This window comes from Lagenorhynchus albirostris, chromosome 20 (genome assembly GCF_949774975.1).
Source record: "Lagenorhynchus albirostris chromosome 20, mLagAlb1.1, whole genome shotgun sequence".
NCBI classification, from domain to species: Eukaryota; Metazoa; Chordata; class Mammalia; order Artiodactyla; family Delphinidae; genus Lagenorhynchus; species Lagenorhynchus albirostris.
Genome location: NC_083114.1, coordinates 30,853,381 through 30,859,380, shown reverse-complemented (window position 1 = coordinate 30,859,380; position 6,000 = coordinate 30,853,381).

The window sequence follows — 6,000 nt, the reverse complement described above, 5'->3', positions numbered from 1 at the left end:
GTGCCTTTCAGACTGTAAGTGGGTAAGCCCTCCTGAACACACTCTGAGCAAAACAGCTGCTCTAATTTATTGAGCACATGTTGTGGACAGAGCAGTTTCTATTCTATCTTGTTATATTTAATCCTCAAAGCAACCTGCAAGATAGGTATTTTCCCCCATTTTTTAAAGAAGCTGATCCTATGGAATTTGAACCCTAATCTATCTGGCTTCAAATCCCATTCATTCTCTTTCTTCTACACCATCAAAGAGGACAAATGCTTCTCTCCTCTCCTCTTCAAATATCCCAATCCCTTTTACAAGGAAACTCATCTGAACATCAGACTACCCAACAAAGCAAAATTCAAAGTGCCCAGAAACAAGAGGTGTAAGGGCTTAGCACTTCCATCCTGAAAACAACAATGGAAACTATAATATTTACGTGGTGTTTCCTGTGTTCTGGGAGCTGGTACAGACACTTTACATGCATTGCTTAATTTAATCCAACCTTCACAACAACCTTATGAGGAAGATACCAGTGGGTCTACATACCTTAACCACAGTTCCAAAATCCAAAAAGCTCTAAAAATTAAAAGTAAGCTTGACACAGCTCATATGGAACAATAACAAGTCAATAGTATTCAATAACTAAAATCTGGGGACTTCCCTGGTGGCGCAGTGGTTAAGAATCCGCCTGCCAATGCAGGGGACACGGGTTTGAGCCCTGGTCTCGGAAGATCCCACATGCCGCGAAACAACTAAGCCCGTGTGCCACAACTACTGAGCCTGAGTGATACAATACTGAAGCCGGTGCGCCCATGCTCTGCAACAAGAGAAGCCACACAGTGAGAAGCCCCCGCACCGCAATGAAGACCCAACACAGCCAAAAATAAATAATAAATAATTTTATAAAAAATAAAATAACTAAAATCTGTAGGGTAAAAAATATTTGGGAGGATACAGGAATTGTATTTTCCTTCTTTATTTTCACAAGCTACTAATAGTACTCTCATTGAGTATCTTTTAATTTCCAGTCCTTCCCATGTGGGCTAGTCTCAGTATTTGTCTAATCAATATGTTATATGTCATAATCAGTTACAGTACCATTGAGGATGTCTCTCTTCTGCACAATTAAAAAAAATTTTTTTTATTTTTATTTTTGGCTGCATTGGGTCTTCGTTGCTGCGTGTGGGCTTTCTGTAGTCATGGCGAGCGGGGGCTACTCTTCATTCCGGTGCGCGGGCTTCGCATTGCGGTGGCTTCTCTTGTTGCGGAGCACAGGCTCTAGGTGCGCAGGCTTCAGTAATTGTGGCGCTCGGGCTCAGTAGTTGTGGCTCACGGGCTCTAGAGCACAGGCTCAGTAGTTGTGGCACAGGGGCTTAGTTGCTTCCTGGCATGTGGGATCTTCCCGGGCCAGGGATCAAACCCGTGTCCCCTGCATTGGCAGGCGGATTCTTAACCACTCTGCCACCGGGGAAGTTCCCTGCACAATTTTTAAATTGATGTAATAAACCATAGAAGATTTTCTTATGCTCCACTTTCAAAAAACAAAAAATTTGACATAGCTCATTTGATGGCAAACTTCAGCTGACATGAGGTCATCCATAGGCTTTATTAATCTCATCTAGTATGTTCATATGTTTCTTAGAGGAATATTAATGTTCGGAAGAGCTCATACTCCCTAGTGTTTTATGTAATATGCAGTATATGCACTGAAAGTTTCTAGAATCTAAAACACATCTATGCCAGCGTTTCAAATATGGGATTGAGGACTACATTATTATCCCTACTTTACAGATAAGTAACTTAGGTTCAGAGAGGTTAAGTAACTTGCCCAAAGTGACACAGCTAGTAAATAGTAGAACTACAATTAGAAATATGTCTGAATCTGTGAAAAAAAATATTTGGAACACATGTGACAGACTAAGGGCTAATTCTTCTGAAGGCAAAAATAGGAAGTGACAATTCACAGTAGAGGAAAAAGAAATAACTTGTAAAGATGTGAAAAAATATTCAGCTATAGTTATAACAAGAAAAAAAGTAAATTAAAATTACAATGAGGTACTATTTTTATCTTATCAGATTGGAAAGTAGTAAAAAGCTCAATAACACTGTGTTGGAGAAGATGTGACAGAACAGCCACTCATATGTTGTTTGCAGTAAAGGTAAATTGGGACAGTTTCTATGAAGGGCAATTTGACAACCTCTCTCAAAATATACTCAGAAATTTCACTTGTAGGAATTTGTCTTTAAGATAGACTCACGCATGTGCACAAAGATGATATTAAAAGATATTGTAATATTGTTAGTATTAGCAAAAACTCTGACTCTCTGGGAAATGTAACTTTGCAGTTGATTAAAGCCCAGAAATTTTTTTTTTTTTTTTTTTGCGGTACACGGGCCTCTCACTGTTGTGGCCTCTCCCGTTGCAGAGCACAGCCTCCGGATGCGCAGGCTCAGCGGCCATGGCTCACGGGCCCAGCCGCTCCGCGGCATGTGGGATCTTTCCAGACCGGGGCACGAACCCGCGTCCCCTCCATCAGCAGGTGGATTTTCAACCACTGCGCCACCAGGGAAGCCCTAAAGCCCAGAAATTTTACAACGCTCTAAAACTGATAATGGGGGATGATTATTTTTTCTGTTCAATAGAAGAGAACCTCAAATCTTATTATTTTCACCCTATAGGACATTAGCCAGTTATCTACCAAAATTAGCAAAGTTATTTCAGAATTTCTTTTTATCCACTGACTTTACGATTTTCAACTTGCATATTATGTTTTGAACTCACTTGTCATCCTGGTGGTTTCTTCATTAATGAGTTAAATAAAACTTTAATATACCGTTTCTGTGCATTTATATTGCAAGTGTGAGTTTCATCTTTTAAAACCAATGCTTTGAAATGACCTAAATCCATCCATAAAGGACTGGTTGAATACATTACAATGCCTCTACATGAAGGAATACTCTGCAGCCTTTAAAAAGAGGCAGGTTTATACATAGCTACTCCATGGGGGCAAGGATCTTTGTTTGGTTCCCCAATGAACCTAAGCACCTAGAATAGTACCTGGGCACATAGGGTTCTCAGTTTGCTTCTGGGTGTGATAACAAACAATTCCAAAGTATCAGTGGTTAACCCACACATACACACAAAACACATTTATTTTTTTCTCATGGATATGTCAGGTAGCTATGGTGGCACTGCTCCAGGCTGAGGGTCACAGGCTGGGTTGAGGTTGTCTTCTACTGTCTTCTTGTTTAGGGACCACGGATGTATAAGTACATGGTAACATACAATGCCTCTTAAAGCCTCTACTTTGAGTGACACATTGTCACTTAGGCCTGCAATCCACTGGTCAAAGAAAATCATATGGCCAAGGGCTTCCCTGGTGGCGCAGTGGTTGAGAGTCCGCCTGCCGATGCAGGGTACGCGGGTTCGTGCCCCGGTCCGGGAGGATCCCACATGCCGCGGAGCGGCTGGGCCCGTGAGCCATGGCCGCTGAGCCTGCGCATCCGGAGGCTGTGCTCTGCAACGGGAGAGGCCACAACAGTGAGAGGCCCACGTACTGCAAAAAAAAAAGAAAATCATATGGCCAAGTCCAAAGTCAAGAGAGAAGAGACGTATACTTCACCTTCTTTACAGAAAGAGCCTCAAAAGTCACATGGCAGAGAGCAGGATGTATAACCCTCTTATGAGGAGTGGAGAACAATATTTCAATCTAGCATAATGCTTAATAAATATGTTAAATGGATGAATTGAATGAACAAACTCCAAGAATTCAGGGGGAGAAAAAGGCATGGGGCAGAACTATGGTACAAAGTATGCCACCATTTATTTTTTTTAATATAAATATATAGAGAATGTATAGAAGTATGCTTGAATATGCCTTTACTATCTCTAGGAGAAAGCTCAAGAAGCTGGTACCTGTGGCTGCTGCTGGGAGAAGGACTGGGAGCCTGGGGGTGAGGAATGGGAGGGAGGCTTACCATTTAGTATCATGTGTATGTATTACCTATTAAAAAATAAAGTTAACTTCTCTACGGAGGACATAAAAAGAACAATCCAACGCAGTCTGACTGTAGAGTCCAAACACTAAAACCCTACGCTATGATAGCTTTGGGAGAAAGCCATGGATCAGAAGACTTCCTTTTGTTCTTAATTCATCGCAGACAAACCGTGCATGGCATCTCCTTTGTTTCAAGTTCCTGCAGACTCGCCTACAGCACCACACCAATTACAACAAAATTCCATCTCAGCCAATTTTTAAATGTTCCAGAACCATGATTTTCAAACCCAGTGGAAAGGTTCAGGAATGGAAGTCTCTGAAGAGAGAGGGGTGAAGCTAGTTCATCCTGATCCTTTCAACCAAATTCGCTCTGCTTTTAACTGTTTTGCTTCTGAGTCTAAATAAAACCCTTCTCCTAATAGTAAAATGAGATGATGACTATAGCTCTCTCATACTCACTTTGTGGTTCTGTGTGGAGCAGTACAGTCCTTAGGCGCCCTCAGAGCTTCAGGTAAAGTTTCCCTCCAGCAGTAACAATAAGGAGAATCAAAATGTGATGGAAGAGGGCTTCCCTGGTGGCGCAGTGGTTGAGAGTCCGCCTGCCGATGCAGAGGACGTGGGTTCGTGCCCCGGTCCGGGAAGATCCCATATGCCGCGGAGCGGCTGGGCCCGTGAGCCATGGCCGCCGAGCCTGCGCGTCCGGAGCCTGTGCTCAGCAACAGGAGAGGCCGCAACAGTGAGAGGCCCACGTACCGCAAAAAAAAAAAAAAAAAAAAAAATGTGATGAAGAGATTGGACATCTACACAAAAGACTCCCTTCGTCAGCAAATGGGTAGATAGAGATTTAGGAGTGTCCATATTCAATTAGGGATTAGGGCATAATTTCTAAGTAAGAACGATTGTATACGTATTGCTATTGTACCCAAAGCTGTAAAATATTCTAGTCTCTGAGTGAATGCATTGTGTTATATATTGTCTGAAGAATAGCCTCCTTCATTACTGAGATATCCCAGCAAAGAATGGGAATTCCACGACTGGAGGGTTGACAGTGGCACCTCACTCAATGGTTTCCTCTCAGCAGAGCCTGGGGAAACTTGCAGTTTAATGTGCCCTGTTTAATGGATTTACAGATTGTATTATACTACGGTGTTCAGTTTTCACTAAGTTAACCCTCATAAAATGCACAAGAGCATCCCGAGTTTCCTGCAAAGAAACAGCAAATTAAAGATAATGCTAATAATTAAAGCCCAAGCCAGCAAGAAAGTGGTGGGGTTGACATTTCTCTTACCCTTAATATAAGCTGTCAGCCACATTACTCAGTAAAAAGCAATAACCTTCTTGTCAGATCTGACAAGAAGATACCAAAAAAATTCAAAATTATCCACAGATGATTTGAAAAAATGGATTTATTTTTGTTGTTGTTGTTGCTGTTAGGAACGTATAACCAGAAATGTTTGGAGACCCCTGGTTTGAAAAAATGACCCCTGAAAAAAAAAAAAAAGACCCCTGAAGAACAAGAATTCGTCAGTGACTCTCCAATGTGATTCAGACAGAAGGTGCCCAGCCAGAATCTGGGATATTTTATTCTGCTAATGGGTCACCCCTACAGAGAGGCTGAATGAATCCAGCTACTGTAGCTTGATGATACCGTCTTGTAAGATCACCTAACTCATTTCTCAATTATATTCTTTTTATTTTTTGGCCACACCAAGCGTCATGTGGGGTCTTAGTTCCCTGACCAGGGATCAAACCCACTCCCCCTGCATTGGAAGTGTGGAGTCTTAACCACCGAACCGCCAGGGAAGTCCCCTTAATTATATGCTTGATTTTCAAGTATAATTTATGGTTCTGATGTGGCTCCACATGTTGTCTTTCTTACAGATGTTTGAGAACATACCATACAGTGTCAATGCCTGGTCATTGCATTATTCCAATATTGGACTCTTGTGAGCTTGGTTAATGTGGGTCCAACCCCGAGAGGCTGCTCACCTCTAAGTGTTATGACAAAATGAATTCCTAG